Source organism: Schistocerca nitens, chromosome 9 (assembly GCF_023898315.1).
Source record: "Schistocerca nitens isolate TAMUIC-IGC-003100 chromosome 9, iqSchNite1.1, whole genome shotgun sequence".
NCBI classification, from domain to species: domain Eukaryota; kingdom Metazoa; phylum Arthropoda; class Insecta; order Orthoptera; family Acrididae; genus Schistocerca; species Schistocerca nitens.
The window spans coordinates 116,664,737-116,682,038 of record NC_064622.1 but is presented as its reverse complement, the minus strand read 5'-3'; positions in this window follow the sequence as shown (position 1 = coordinate 116,682,038).

Sequence of the window (17,302 nt, the reverse complement as noted above, 5' to 3'; positions counted from 1 at the left end):
ACATTATCCAGATTTGTGGGGAATTCAGATGTGACAGGGGTCCAACGTTGGGCTTCATGTTGTAATGGGACACCTTCCTCTGACATTATCTTTCTTTATAGAAACAGCCGATACCAGGGATATTTTCGAATCTCGTGTATGTGAACATTACCTCGGCTGTTTCAGTGAAACAATTTCATATTATTTTTGTACACGATGTGTTGTATTTCAGGCTAAAGTGTATAAAATGAAATTAATTTCTTACAATCGGTATTTACTAGTTCTGTTTGTGTATCTAAAAGTATCTTGTTTTAGAAATATTTGAAATTACGAAATATCTGACATACTTAAAGTACATATTATTAATTGTACAATCTAACGCTAATTATTAAATTTATTTCTGGATTCATTTACAAAATAATGATATAAGTTGGTGTTGATTTTCCTTTTGTCAAGAAAGTTTGCAAACTCTATTGTTTTGGAAACTCGTTGGAATGTGTTAGTAGCGCAGAACGAGTCACTAGTAGTGGGCATTCCTCTGATGGAAACCGATGCATTTTTATTTTTGGCAATAATAATGTAATTTTTGGTTTTATGGAAATGGAGATTGTGAAGTCAGTGTGATATAGAAGAATAGGATAAAATTTAAAAAAAAGTCATAGAAACAGAAAGTACTTCATCAATGATTATGTTAACTGGAACCCACAAAGTCAAAATTGCAGTCTCAAGAATCTATCCCTGAACGTACTGCAGCCAACAACGAGAAAATGAATATAAGAAAAAAACAATTTTTTTGTATACCTTACGCCTCTCGAAGCTTTTGAGACTAATGAAGAGACTGAAAAATTGCTGGTGATGTGTGGAAGGGTCAGATTACGATGCCAATGTTATTTTATCTGCAACCATATAATTATAATGGGACTGCGTAATGTAATCAGCCTTTGTGTGGCACGTAACTCAGCCTTCATAGATTGACTAAATATGTTACAGAAAGCCGCGCGGGTTAGCCGTGCAGTCTTGGGCGCCTTGCCACGGTTCGCGCGGCTAACCACGTCGGAGGTTCGAGTCCTCCCTCGGGCATGGGTGTGTGTGTGTTGTCCTTAGCGTATGTTAGTTTAAAATAGATTAAATAGTGTGTAAGCCTAGGGATCGATGACCACAGAAGTTTAGTCACATTGGAACTTACCACCACCGTTACAGAAAGTAAGCATTAGATGCAGAGTCCTAAATATTTTATCTCTGTAAGTAGAAATATGTAAACATTGTCGGTGCTGTACATGCTTTGAATAGTATATTACAAAGTTGGTCTTACCTCAGAGAAACAGAGCCGAAAATTACAAAACACGTATCATTTCACAGCACTAACTCAGCGGCGACAGCAACCGAGTGATTTATATCAACAAGCATTAGGATGTTACTGGTTAAAGAAATGAGGACATATACAAAAGCATCATTTTCCCCCGACGCGTCAAGCTTCCACCTCAAGTGCTGTCTATTTCTTGCCGGCCATTATGTGTCACGATAAGCTTAAAACGATTACGACAGTCGTCATTTATTATTATCATTTGTTTAACCCAGATGTTACTCTTCAGTTCGCAGTGTTTATAAAGTTTTTAATTTGAGCATTCAGCTTCAGTTCATCGTTTCTCGCCTCTTAGAGTACCAAACACCACTATAGCACCTTTGGTGGTATTTCTGTTTTATGTATCTTGTGACTGTGTGGACACTTCTCTGTTTTGTCGTTAATGAACTAGGAATTCTTGTTTCCGGAATCGAGTCAAAGATCTGATGATGTGTTTCATCCACTTGGACCCATTCATTCTCCGTATGTACCACAGAATCAAAGTTTTGAGGTTGCGCGTTATGTATGTAATTCTTCTATTTTAGAGTATACTTAGCCGGCCGCGGTGGCCGTGCGGTTCTGGCGCTGCAGTCCGGAACCGCGAGGCTGCTACGGTCGCAGGTTCGAATCCTGCCTCGGGCATGGGTGTGTGTGATGTCCTTAGGTTAGTTAGGTTTAAGTAGTTCTAAGTTCTAGGGGACTTATGACCTAAGATGTTGAGTCCCATAGTGCTCAGAGCCATTTGAACCATTTTAGAGTATACTTCTTGTTTCAGTCTTGTTCATAAAGATCCAATTTTTGATCATTTACGTGCTGTGTATTGTGTGAGACCTTTTTTGCTTTTTTTTATTGCGCTAGCAAACATCTCTCACAGATAATATGGCACTTAAGAGATCGGCAGAGTTTGCGCTAAATTCGATCGTAGATGAAACAAGATTATAATCGCCTCGCACAAAATATTTGTCACCCCTAGAGAAATCATTATAAGCATTATTTGATACCGTTTAATTCCACCCCTGGACTTGATAACAACCTTGGTTCGGTTTGGAAGGAAATCCACAAGGTTATGCAGGTACGTCGCATTCAGGTTAAGCCCGTCGCTGCGGATTTGACCGCGCAGTTCAACCAAGTTGTGGGGATGCTGATGTCAGCGTTTAATCCGCTGTTCCAACATGTGACACAGATCTCCCATGGGGTTCAAGTGAAGTGATTTTGCAGGTCAGTCGAGATGTAATGGAGTTGGGGGAGTGTTCAGAAAACCAACCGCATATTCTTCCAGCACAATGAAATTTGCTGCTGGCGTCTTCATGTGCCTGTGTGAGCAATGGCCTCTTGCGAGGTGACCGGCTCCAAATGTTCGCTGCGCGCAGTTCTCGTCGCATTGTTCTCTCACTAAAAGGTTGGGATGGACCTTGATTCACTGCCTGCAGCAATTCCTGTCGAGTTAGGAAGCGATTTTGATTTACAAGCCGTGAAACGCATCTCAAGTCCTTCTCAGTCAGGACTGTTTTCTCACCACAATTCTGACGTCGTGTTTCTTCTTCTGCTTCTGGACAGGTTGAACAGTCCGCCGCGAAACACCAACAAATTCGGAAACTGCACACACCGTTTGTCCACTGACACGGCGAAACACTATTGCTCCTTTTTGCCTCTCTGTCTCGTCCTTTACATTCACACATGTTTACATACGATGTCTGCTTGAAAGATTAATGTTTCACTGATCGCTACTGCCTTATGCTCACGTAGACCTGCTTATCTGCGCCATCTGTACACGCTTAACGATACATCTGTGCGTGCGTACTAGGGTGAAAACTTTTTTGCACAGTAAGCTTATATCATGCTACAGTTAATTCGAAATTGAAAGTTAAGGAATTACCTGCTGTAATTAGTTATAAATAATATGACCAGTCTATACCGAATTTCCACTGTAATTTGCATTCAATCTTTGCGCCTATTCCTATGGACGAATAAATAGGGAAACATATGCTTATTATAGGATGCGAAGTTATTTTTGAGATGCTAAACGAAGATCGTGGGTTCAGATATGATGTTCAGTGACGAATCGAAAACTTTTGCGATAAGACAGCGAAGATTAGGATATAGGCAAAGGTTCTGAAGACACGCTGTCGCACATAACGCCATTTCCGGGACTATAACCTTTTGTGCACTAAATAAGGGTTCGCTCCTTGTAATGGCCTAGAACTCCATAGTCCTGGACTTGAAGCATGTCTATACGGCAAATGAAGACACAGCATGAAAAATCAATAAATGGATGCTAATAGTGTTAAAGATGTAAAGCGAACTGGCTGTCGTGTGAGAGTAAGGCAGCCCACACTAATGGTGTAGGTATCGTGTGATGACTCTTCTCCCGCCTAATACACTATATGATCAAAACCATCCAGACCTAGTAGTGAGCCTTAAAATAGGGTGTCTCAACACTTCACCTATATGGTGACTTGAACTCTACTGTGCTTGTGCTAATGGGTTTCCTGTACGTTGAAAATTGATGTTGCTTGTTGTGTCTGAGCATTGTGAGGTTAAGGAAATTTAACGTTTTGTCATTTTATGTTCATGTGGTGGATTTTATTTTTAATTGGACCTTGTTATGTCTTTGTTGAATTGCGTGGTACTTAGTATGCTACCAAATTTTAAGGTTTCCTCCGTTACCAATAGGGCGGTAAGAATGATTACGTAAATGACTCCATTGATACTGTAAGTAGTCTCATATTGTCTTCATGATCCTCATGGGGTCTGTGTGTATGGAGCTGAAGAATATCCGTAGATTCCTCACGCAATACCCGTTCTTGAATTTTGTAATTAGGCGTTTGCAGAAATATTTGCTTCTGTCTTCATGAATCTGTCAATTCAGTTTATCAGTAGTTCCGTAACACTCTGCCGCGAGTCAAGCAAATCTGTGACCAATTGTTCCACCGTCCTACTTTCAACATCTACTGTTCGTCCGTTCTCTCTGCTACGTGTCTCACACACAAAGATGGGATGCACAAGAATTTTGTAAGCGGTCGTTTGTAGAGTGGCTGCATTTTCCCAGTACACTGCCAATGGACCGAAGTCTGGCATCTAATTTACCTTCAATTTACCCTAAGGGGCCATTCCATTTCATAAACCTAGAAAATCTGTTTTTTTTTTTCTTTTGTGAAGTGAATTATTTTTCTTATCTGTAGTTTTAACGTAAGTTGCCAGTCTTTCCAGCACTTGCAAATTTTATGAAGGTCTGAGTGAATATTTGTGCACCTTTTTTCAGAAATTATGTCAGGCTACAATGTCTGATAGTAAAACTGAAACAACAAGAGGGGGAGCAGGAACCGAAACTGCGCGAGGTTATTTCAGTGATTACGGAATCGAGTTCCCTTTACGAATAACTTGGCACTAATAGGCCATTTATCAGTATGGCGCTGCATCCCGTCTGGCATGGATGCATGTATTGGTTTCGTTGGAAAGATGCCATGAAACAGTTGTATCCACTCCTGACTGAAGGTGGCCCAGAGCTGTTGTAACTGATCCTTCCTCATTTCTCCTCTCACAGTGACGCCAGGTGGAACAACGCGATGCCTCTCCCTAGGTCGCCGCCATACTCGATGACGATGGTCACCTTGGCTGGTGCAGATCCGCAATTCATCGGTGAACACAGTACGGCGCCATTCAGTCCTTACTTCCCATTCACGGCATCCTGCCGAACACAGCCTTTTGTATTGTGTTGGTTGGTTGGTTGGTTGGTTTGGGGAAGGAGACCAGACAGCGAGGTCATCAGTCTCATCGGATTAGGGAAGGACGGGGAGGGAAGTCGGCCGTGCCCTTTGAAAGGAACCATCCCGGCATTTGCCTGGAGCGATTTAGGGAAATCACGGAAAACCTAAATCAGGATGGCCGGAAGCGGGATTGAACCGTCGTCCTCCCGAATGCGAGTCCAGTGTCTAACCACTGCGCTGTATTGTGTTGTTAACGGTTGCGTGCACATGAGATACTAGCTCCCCAGCCTGGCTGTTGACAGCCTTTGAGTCGTCGACCAACGGTGTAGGATGACCCATAATGTTACAGCGAACTGTTCACGGATTGTTACTTTGCGCCAGGAAGGTCTCTCAACGAGGGAAGTGACCAGGCGTCTCGGAGTGAAACAAAGCGATGTTGTTCGGACATGGAGGAGATACAGAGAGACAGGAACTGTCGATTACATTCCTCGCTCAGGCCGCACAAGGGCTACTACGGCAGTGAATGACCGCTACCTGCGGATTATGGCTCGGAGGAATCCTGACAGCAACGCCACCATGTTGAATAATGCTTTTCGTCCAGCCATAGGACTTCGTGTAAACGACTCAAACTGTGCGCAATAGGTTGCATGATGCGCAACTTCACTCCCGACGTCCATCTTTGAAAGCACGACACCATTCAGCGTGGTACAGATGGGCTCAACAACATGCCGAATGGACCACTCAGGATTGGCGTCACGTTCTCTTCACCGATGAGTGCCGCATATGCCTTCAACCAGACAATCGTCGGAGATGTTTTCGGAGGCAACCCGGTCAGGCTAAATGCCTTAGACACACTGTCCAGCGAGTGCAGCAAGGTGGAGGTTCCCTGCTGTTTTGGGGTGGCATTATGTGGAGCCGACGTACGCCGCTGGTGGTCATGGAAGACGCCATAACGGCTGTACGACACGTGAATCGCATCCTCCGACCGATAGTGCAACCATATCGGCAGCATATTGGCGAGGCATTCGACTTCATGGACGACAATTCGCGCTCCCATCGTTTACATCTTGTGAATGACTTCCTTCAGGACAATGACATCTCTCGACTAGAGTGGCCAGCATTTCTCCAGATATGAACCCTATCGAACATGCCTGGAATGGACTGAAAAGGGCTGTCTACGGACGACGTGACCCACCAACTACTCTGAGAGATCTACGCCGAATCGCCGTTGAGGAGTGGGACAATCTGTATCAACAGTGCCTTGATGAACTTGTGGATAATATGCCACGACGAATACAGTCATGCATCAATGCAAGAGGACGTGCAACTGGGTATTAGATATACCGATGTTTACAGCAATCTGGACCGCCACCTCTGAAGGTGTCACTGTATGGTGGTACAACATGCAATGTGTGGTTTTCGTAAGCAATGAAAAGGACGGAAATAATGTTTGTGTTGATCTCTATTCCGATTTTCTGTACAGAAGCGAGGTGATGCAAAACTTTTTTTGATGTTTTTCTAATAATACTGTTGCAGTCATGAAAATGGGTGCAGAAGCTCAAGCAGATAAAAGGAGCACTTCACAATATTGTCAGCTACGCTGTGAGAGGAAGTTTTGAAAATTAAATAAGAGAAGGGGAAGATCAAATAAAATAAGAAGATTGAAAAACAAGTAAAAATTGAGAGGAAGGAAGCAGGTTCTACTAACACGAAACGAACAAATTATAAGAGAAAATCTGATTTCTCATAGTCTGAATCAGGATCAGTAGTAGAGTTCACCAACTTACGCGACAAGAATGAACAAGACGATATACATTCCTGATTCTACACATGAAATGTGTTTGGTGTGTGACGAACTGGAGAAAGATGGAGAAGTTTGGTACAGACGTGTATCCTGCTTTAATTAGAACCTTTCAGTGGGCCCTGGACAGTCCACAGAATCGTATAAGGGGTGTTCAAAAGAAAATTTACGAAACAACATCGTGCGTAACACTGAAGTCTTTATTCAAAGGTAATCACCACACGTCTGAACACAGCTACCTCTCTGTTTTAGGAGGCAAAGGATTCCCTATTTCCAGAATTCCTGTGACTGTGACGAGAGCTAGTCCTCCACTGTGTCCCTCAGTTGAAGCGCTTCCCTCTGAAGTGTTTTTTTTAGCAGACCAAACAATGGAAGTCGCTGTGCGACATGTCTGGGTTGTAGGGTGGATGTTCAAGCTGCTTCCATTTAAACTTGGCCATTACAGTTTGTGTGACGTTGGAGACGTGTGGATGCGCGTTATCGTGGAGCAGAATCACATCTTCCGTGAGCAGCCCAGGCCGTCTGCTCTTGATGCCCTTCTGGAGGCTACGGAGTGTCTCACAGTATACGTCCGCGCTCGAGGAATTCGATAGGTGTCGGACCTCGGACGTGGAAAGAGACGGTGAACATCACTTCCCTGCTGTGGGCACCACCTCGAGAATTACTGGGGGAGGCGTCGACGGATGCCTCCATCGCCTAGATGTCTCACGACGTTATCCCAAAGCGGCTGGTTAACACACTGGACTAGCATTCGGGAGGACGACAGTTCGAACTCCCGTCCGGCCGTCGTGATTTAGGTTTCCCGTGATTTTCGTAAATCGCTTCGGCAAATGCCGGGATGGTTCCTTTGGAAGGGGCACGGTCGACTTTCTTTCCTAATCCGATATGACCGAAGACCTCGCTGTTTGGTATCCTCCCTCAAATCCACCAACCAACCATCCCAAAGGGGCATATGCAAATTTCAACAGGCTTGTTTGTTCCGACATTTCGTACCTTTTCGTTTGAGCACTCCTTATATAAGTGAAAGGTTTAGGGAAACAATGAAGTTTCGACTGACATAATGCTTTTCTTCTATAATTTGTCTTAATATGTAGAACCTTTAGATTAAGGCTGATATAATTATTTACGATGGCAACAAAACTTAAACTGTGAAAGCGACTATATAAAGCTTACAATGCGTTATTTAACCCCACTTGATGCGTCATCCCCCCCCTCCTTGTTCGGATAAAATGGTGTAATGCAAAAAATACAGTGACAAAAATTTAGCACGCAAAAGTTCTTTTATATTAACACTAATTTATGGGCACATGGAAGAAAGTTAAATAACAAATTCCATGAGTTAAAGAAAAAATGTAATGATTAATAATAAATTTCTTTAGGTGAGACAAATTCCTCAATTCTCCTCTTCTAATGACAACAATAATAATAACTATTACTATTATTTCAATGTAACTCAAAAAATACTTCTTTTTCAATGACCAGCGTGGCGAGGTTCCATAAAGATAACTTCAAAGCGGATGCCTGGTAAGATGTAGAAGTTAAGATGTTAGATAAAATGAATGCCTGAATAAATAAATAATAAATTCCTTGTACATCATCGTCAGCTACGGTACCCGTTATTCACGCCACTGGCCCAGACTACATCCTTTAGCCTGGAGTGCGGTGCGCCACCATACTGCTCCAGCGTACAGTGTACCGCCAGGCACTCGGGCCTGGAACCGCCGCTATAAATTTCCCGACAACAACGCCGCGCGTCATTTCTCAGCAGCGCAACACTCCCGAATCGCCGACATAAATAACGCTAGCGACTGTTGTTCGTTTTCCGACCACAAAACAAGTAAAACGACAGTTAAAAAAAAGACACAGAATCAATTTATTATGGCCGCATCGGCGGATACACATAAAACTAATGTGCGACCCGCGTTATCAAATGCGAGCGGCTCATTCTGTTCGCCGGCACAGTAGTATTGACTGGGCCCAGCAAATGAAATTTTACAGCGATTCATCAGTCCACGTGTTAATCGGCATTTAAAATCGATCAGTGGAAATATTCATAATTAGAATCTGCATGCATGTTTTCGTCATAGTAGAATATATTCGCGAATATTGCGTTTCATGCGCAAATAGCTTCGTAATTAATATTTCGACAGTTACGCAGCAAGCGATGAAGTTTGCAAGTAACATTGGCTACTACAGGATTGTAAAAAACAAAATCTTCCTTCATGGCTGTTCGATATACAGCCGGCCGGTGTGGCCGTGCGGTTAAAGGCGCTTCAGTCTGGAACCGCGTGACCGCTACGGTCGCAGGTTCGAATCCTGCCTCGGGCATGGATGTGTGTGATGTCCTTAGGTTAGTTAGGTTTAAGTAGTTCTAAGTTCTAGGCGACTCATGACCTCAGAAGTTAAGTCGCATAGTGCTCAGAGCCATTTGAACCATTTTTGTTCGATATACAATGCTGGAAAGAAAAATTAGTATACCCTTCTGGAGGTTTCCAATTCACTCAAGATTTATTGTTACAACACTGGTTGTGGAGTACATGAAATGAGTACATTAACAAGCGGTTCTGAGAAATCAGGTATCAACCAAAGCTGAAACACTCATATTCCTACAAGCGGCAATGTAGGCGCAGACTCTGGCATATAGCCGATTGTACAGATGGTGAATCCTGTACTGGGATTACGTTATGCCACGCTTTCTCGACCTGTTCACGCAGTTCTGCAAGAATTGTTGGTTGACGAGTCACTTCTCGTACCATCATACTCCACACGTGCTCGATTACATACAAGTTTTGAGATATTGCCGGCCAGAGGCGTTGCTGCACGTATTGCAGAGCACGTTGAGTTTCACGTTCAATGTGTGGGTGAACACTGTACTGTTGGAGCAACACATCACCTTCCTAGAGCAAGAACGGCAAAAGAACGGATCTAACAACATTGCGCACGTACCGAGCGCTGGTTAGCCTCCCCTACAGATGACAAAATGGTAGACGACAGAGGGATAGAGAAACAATTAAAATCGCTCAAAAGAGGAAAGGCCGCTGGACCTGATGGGATACCAGTTCGATTTTACACAGAGTACGCGAAGGGACTTGCCCCCCTTCTTGCAGCGGTGTACCGTAGGTCTCTAGAAGAGCGTAGCGTTCCAAAGGATTGGAAAAGGGCACAGGTCATCCCCGTTCTCAAGAAGGGATGTCGAACAGATGTGCAGAACTATAGACCTATGTCTCTAACGTCTATCAGTTGTAGAATTTTGGAACACGTATTATGTTAGAGTATAATGACCTTTCTGGAGACTAGAAATCTACTCTGTATGAATCAGCATGGGTTTCGAAAAAGACGATCGTGTGAAACCCAGCTCGCGCTATTCGTCCACGAGACTCAGAGGGCCAGAGACATGAGTTCCCAGGTAGATGCCGTGTTTCTTGACTTCCGCAAGGCGTTCGATACAGTTCCCCACAGTCGTTTAATGAACAAAGTAAGAGCATATGGACTATCAGACCAATTGTGTGATTGGATTGAAGAGTTCCTATATAACAGAACGCAGCATGTCATTCTCAATGGAGAGAAGTCTTCCGAAGTAAGAGCGATTTCAGGTGTGCCGCAGGGGAGTGTCGTAGAACCGTTGCTATTCACAATATACATAAATGACCTTGTGGATGACATCGGAAGTTCACTGAGGCTTTTGCGGATAATGCTGTGGTATATTGAGAGGTGGTAACAATGGAAAATTGTACTGAAATGTAGGAGGATCTGCAGCGAATTGACGCATGGTGCAGGGAATGGCAATTGGATCTCAATGTAGACAAGTGTAATGTGCTGCGAATAGATAGAAAGAAAGATCCTTTATCATTTAGCTACAATATAGCAGGTTAACAACTGGAAGCAGTTAATTCCATAAATTATCTGGGAGTACGCATTAGAAGTGATTTAAAATGGAATGATCATATAAAGTTGATCGTCGGTAAAGCAGATGCCAGACTGAGGTTCATTGGAAGAATCCTAAGGAAATGCAATCCGAAAACAAAGGAAGTAGGTTACAGTACGCTTGTTCGCCCACTGCTTGAATACTGCTCAGCAGTGTGGGATCCGTACCAGATAGGGTTGATAGAAGAGATAGAGAAGATCCAACGGAGAGCAGCGCGCTTCGTTACAGGATCATTTAGTAATCGCGAAAGTGTTACGGAGATGATAGATAAACTCCAGTGGAAGACTTTGCGGGAGAGACGCTCAGTAGCTCGGTACGGGCTTTTGTTGAATTTTCGAGAACATACCTTCACCGAGGAGTCAAGCAGTATATTGCTCCCTCCTACGAATATCTCGCGAAGAGATCATGAGGATAAAATCAGCGATATTAGAGCCCACACAGAGGCATACCGACAAACCTTCTTTTCACGAACAGTACGAGACTGGAACAGAAGGGAGAACCGATAGAGGTACTCAAGGTACCCTCCGCCACACACCGTCAGGTGGCTTTCGGAGTATGGATGTAGATGTAGATCTAGAGGTGTAACTTATCACCCCGGACCAAAAGACCTGGGGTGGGACAAGAGTGTGTTGGACGAATGTACTCTACGAGACAGCGCTCACCAGGCCTAGTTCGTGCGCGCAAACTACCATGACTTGCCTGCTGGCCGAATCTGCTGTCATCGCTAAAGATCACGGCGCCCCATTCCATCTTCCAAGTGATCCTCTGACGGCACCAGTCGAAAATAGCTTTCTCTCTCTCTCTACTAGACAATGCAGCCAGTTATTCCAAAATCATACAACAACATACATGTAACATATAAATCCATGTAAAACCACCTGATGGTTGAGTTTTAAACCTTAGAAACGATTTGTGGAAATACCAGCTGTAGAAGTATGAAACAATAATTTCCCTGTAGATGGTGTTAGCCGTCAGTGTTGGCTCGTGAGAACGCGTCTGGAGCACCACCTGCTTCCTGTAACGGCTGGTGATGAAAGTCAACACACAATGGCTCTGAGCACTATGGGACTTAACATCTGAGGTCATCAGTCCCCTAGAACTTAGAACTACGTAAACCTAACTAACCTAAGGACATTACACACATCCATGCCCGAGGCAGGATTCGAACCTGCGACCGTAGCGGTCGCGTGGTTCCAGACTGAAGCGCCTAGAACCGCTCCGCCACAGCGGCCGGCAAAGTCAACACACAGTAACCCAAGACCAATAAATCGGCATCTGTTTCAAACCCGTAAGCATGTCGAGGTTTGTGCTTACGCACTGCGATTTGCTCACAGCGTTGGTTTTCTGTTATCATTTGAAGAAAACTGCTGCATAATCGCATCGAGTGCTTGTCGAAGCTTTCCGCGAACATGCTCTTGGGAAAACACAGTGTTTCGAGTAGTTTACTAAATTCAAAAGTGGTGATTTTGACTTGAGAAGGCCGGCCAGAGTGGCTGAGCGGTTCTAGGGACTTCAGTCTGGAACCGCGCGACCGCTACGGTCGCAGGTTCGAATCCTGCCTCGGGCATGGATGTGTGTGATGTCCTTAGGTTAGTTAGGTTTAAGTAGTTCTAAGTTCTAGGCGACTGATGACCTCAGAAGTTAAGTCGCATAGAGCTCAGAGCCATTTGAACCATTTGACGTGAGAACACGAAGATGATACTCAATCTCAAGAGGAACTCGCAGAACAATTGATTGTAATGAAGAAAGCCGCTTCACCTCGGTTGAAAGCTATGGTAAAGGTGCAGAAAGTGGGAAAATGGATTCCGCATTAACTGAATGAAAGACAGCAAGCAAATCGAAAGACCACTTGTGAAATGCTGCACGCCAAATACAAAAGAAAGTCGGTTCTCCATCGAATAGTGGCAGGTGATGAAAAATGGATCCTAAGCGTCGTAAATCATGGGTAAATCGAGGCAAACCGTCTACATCAAATGAAAGACCAAATCGCTTTGGAGAGAAGACAATGCTCTGTGTTTGATGGTATTAGGAGGGTGGCATCTATTATGAGCTGCTAAGACCTGGTGAAACCGTTAACACTGATCGCTAGCAACAGCAAACGGTTGATTTCAGTCGAGCATTACGTGAAAAACGAGCGGAATATGGAAAAAGGCAACACAAAGTCACATTGCTCCATGATAACGCCCCATCACACACAGCAAAACGGGTCAGGGAAACGATCGAGGCATTCAGTTGGGAAATACTAGGGCATGCAGCTTATTCTCCCGACTTGGCTCCGTCCGATTGTCACCTATTTGCATCATCGGGACATGTTCTCGCTGAACAACGCTTCAATTCGTATGAAAATGTTCGAAAATGACTCGCTGACTGGTTCGGTTCGAAAGAAAAACTGTTTTTTTGGCGTGGCATTCATAGACTGCCGTAGAGGTGGGAGAAATGTATAAATAGCAATGGAGAATAGTTTGAATAAAATATTGTTTATTGCAACCAAATTCCGGTTTCATACTCCTACACCTGGGGTAAATAAACAGTGGCTGGTGACAAATGGTTCAAATGGCTCTGAGCACTATGTGCCTCAACTTCTGAGGTCATTAGTCCCCTAGAACTTAGAACTACTTAAACCTAACTAGCCTAAGGACATCACACACATCCATGCCCGAGGCAGGATTCGAACCTGCGTCGTAGCGGTCTCGCGGTTGCAGACTGCAGCGCCTAGAACCGCACGGTCACTTCGGCCGGCGGCTGGTGACAGTAGCTTTGTTGTTTCATTCGAGACTTTATTTAACAACGTTGATACTGTGTATGTGTGTGTGTGTGTGAGAGAGAGAGAGAGAGAGAGAGAGAGTGACAGAGGGGGGGGGGGCTGAGGAGGGGGGGGCGGATCAATAAAAGTGATTGACTGCAGTTATTTGTGTATTTCGGTGATATTAACAGCACTCACGGCTAGATCTAACCGAAGCACGATTATTTAACATGGTATACCTATTGTCTTGAAAAAGTGGAGAGACGTGAGTTTTCTCTAAGACACCTCTAACATGAGACAATGGTGTGTAACGTGACCGCGAAGTCAATTTTGCTGTTGTGGAGTGGCTGGGTGAGGTGAGACGGCGATAGACTGGCCCAGAAAGAGGCGGTGCGGCTGAACTCTCGTATTTGCCGGCGACGGCTCTTTTACGTAGGCTGTATGGTTGTGGTTGTGGTTGTGATCGTGTTTGCACAGGAACGAGCACGTCATTCTAGGCGACGGCTTTTGCGCCTTTCGCCAGCAATTTCGCAGCGCGCCTTCTTTGAGCATAAAGGTGCACGACGTCAGGTACTACGCACAGCACGGACGGAGGAAGAAAGAAAAGAAATTAAAAGGTTTAGGCCGCATCCTTCGTTCTCCGGCGGTTTTAGCTGCCTGGTGCCACTACAGAACTCTCCTCCTGCTCATGCTAGAGAAGGTAATGACTTTCGGCCGCGGTGACAGCTTCTCCATCCCTTCTTTGTACTCTGACAAGGCGACGTTCCATTGGACGGAGGACTGGACAAAACGATCGGGGCCACTCGGACGTGTTGCTGCTGTTCCTTCGCTTTTCAGTCATTCATTGATGTCACAGAATATGTTCTACCATCTGATCCCTTCTTCAGTAAGATTGTGTCAAAAATTTCTTTGCTCCTCATTAGTTGCGTTATCTACCCATCTAACTTTCAGCATCCTTCTGTAGCACCATATTTCATTATGTTCTATTGTTTTCTTGTTTAAACTCTTTATCGCCCACGTTTCACTCCCACGGATGGCTACACCCCATACAAATACTTTCAGAAAAGACTTCCTGACAATTAAATCTATACCTCATATAAACAAATTTATCTTCTTCAGAAACGTTTTCTTGTCATTACCAATCTACAATTTATATTCTTTCTACTTCGGCCATCATCAGTTATTTTGCTGCCCAAGTAGCAAAACTCATCTACTACTTTATGTGTCTCATTTCCTAATCTAATTCCCTCAGTATCACCTGATTTAATTTGGCTACATTCCATTATCCTTGTTTTGCTTTTGTTGATGTTCATCTTATATCTACTCTGTTCATTCCGTTGAGCTGCTTTCCCAAGTCCTTCGCTGTCTCTCATAGAATTACAATTTCATCCGCAAACTTCAAAGTTTATATTTCTGCCGCTTTAATTTTAATTCCTACTCCTAATTTTTCTTTGGCTTCTTTTGCTGTTTGCTCAATCTACAGACTGAATGACATCGAGGACAATCCCTTCCCAACCACTGCTTCAAAGACAGTATTCAAGTCAACATTGTCAAAAGCATTCTCTAAGTCTACAAATGCTGTAAATGTAGGTTACTCTTTCCTTAATCTATCTGCTATGAGAATTCTTAGAGACAGTATTGCCTCAGGTGTTCCTACATTTCTCCGGAATCCAAGCGGATATTCCCCGAGATGGCTTCTACCAGTTCTTCCACTCTTCTGTAAAGAATTCGAGTTATTATTTTGCTACCATGGCTTATTAAAGTAATAGTCCCGTAATTTCACACATGTCTGCACCTTATTTCTTTGGAACTGGAATTATTACATCCTTTTTGAAGACTGAGGGTATTTCGCCTGTTTCACACATCTTGCTCACCAGAAGGAACAGTTCTGTCATAGCTGGCTCTCCCAAGGCTATCAGAAGTTAACGCAATGTCATCTACTAATGGGACCTTATTTCGACTTAGGTCTTTCAGTGCTCTGTTAAATTCTTCTCGAAGTACCTCATCTTCACCTACGTCCTCTTCCATTTCTATAAATCTGCCCTCAAGTATATCTGCCTTGGTTAGATCCTCCATGTACTCCTTCAGTCTTTCAGCTTTCCCTTCTATGTTTAGGACTTGTTTTCCATCTGAGCTCTTCATATTCATACGTTCTCATTTCTCCATAGGCCTCTTTAATTTTCCTGTAGGCGTTGTCTATCTTTCTCCTAGTGATATATCCTTCTAAAACCTTACATTTGTCCTCTAGCCATTCCTGCTTAGCCATTTTGCACTGCCTATAAATCTCATTTTGGGACGTTTGTATTCCCTTTCACCTGCTTCATTTACTGTTTCTTTGTATATTCTCCTTTCATCAATTCAATTTCTCTTGTGTTAACCAAGGATTCATATTTGGCCTTGACTTTTTATCTGTTTTATACTCTGCTGTCTTCACTATTTCATCTCTCAAAGCTACCCATTCTTCTTCTACTGTATTCCTTTCCCCTGTTCTTGTCAATCGTTCTTCAACACTCCTTCTGAAACTCTCAACAACCTCTGGTTCTTTCCGTTTATCCATGTCCCATCTCCTTAATTCCCTTACCGTTTGCAATTTCTTCAGTTTTAATCTGCAGTTCACAACCAATAAATTGTGGTTAGAGTCCACATTTGCCCCTTGTAAAGTTTACAATTTAAAATCTGGTTCCGAAATCTCTGTCCTGCCATTATATAATAAATCTGAAACCTTCCGTGTGTCTAGGTCTCTTTCACGTATACCATCTTCTTTCATGATTCTTAAGTGTTAGCGAAGATTAAATTATACTCTCGGCAAAATTCTACCAGGCAGCTTTCTCTTGCATTTCTTTCCCCCAGTCTATATTCACCTACTATTTTTTCCTTCTGTTCTATTTCCTACTATCGAATTCTAGTACCCCATCGACATTAAATTTTCGTCTCCCTTAACTATCTGTATAATTTCTTTTATGTCATCATATATTTCTTCAATCTCTTCATCATCAGCGGAGGTAGTTGGCAAATAAATTTGTATTACTGTGCTGGGTGTTGGCTTTGTGTCTATCTTAGATACAATAATGCATTCACTACGCTGTTCATACCAGCTTTCCCGCATTCCTATTTCTTCATCCATTATCATGTATTACCCGTATTTGAGTTTGTATTTATAACCATATACTCATCTGACTAGAAGTTCTGTTCCTCCTGCCACCGAACTTCACTTATTACCACTATCTATTCCGTTTTTAACTTTTCTAACCTACCTGCCCAATTAAGAGATGTGACATTCCACACTTCGATCAGTAGAACGCCACTTTTGTTTCTCCTGTTAACGAGATCCTCCTGAGTAGCCCCGCATGGAGATCCGGATTATTTTACCTTCGGAATAATCCGGAATATTTTACCCAAGAAGACGTCATCATCAGTTGACCATAATCTTGAGCTGAATGCCCTCGGGAAAAATAGCCTGTAGTTTTCTCTTGCTTTCAACCGTTCGAAGTACCAGCACAGCAAGGATGTTTTGGTTGATGTTACAAGGCCAGATCAGTCAGTCATCCAGTCTGTTGCCCGTGCAATTACTGAAAAGACTGCTGCCCCTCTTCAGGAACCACACGTTTGTCTGGCGTCTCAACAGATACCTCTCCATTGTGGTTGCACTTATAGAACGGCTATCTGTATTGCTGAGCCACTCAAGCCTCCCCACCAACGGCAAGGTCCATGGTTCATAGCAAGGACAGGGGATACTACATGTAGAAAAAAATTGAAGTACGATACGTTATATTAATGTTTCATTATAACAATAATTAACTTCGAA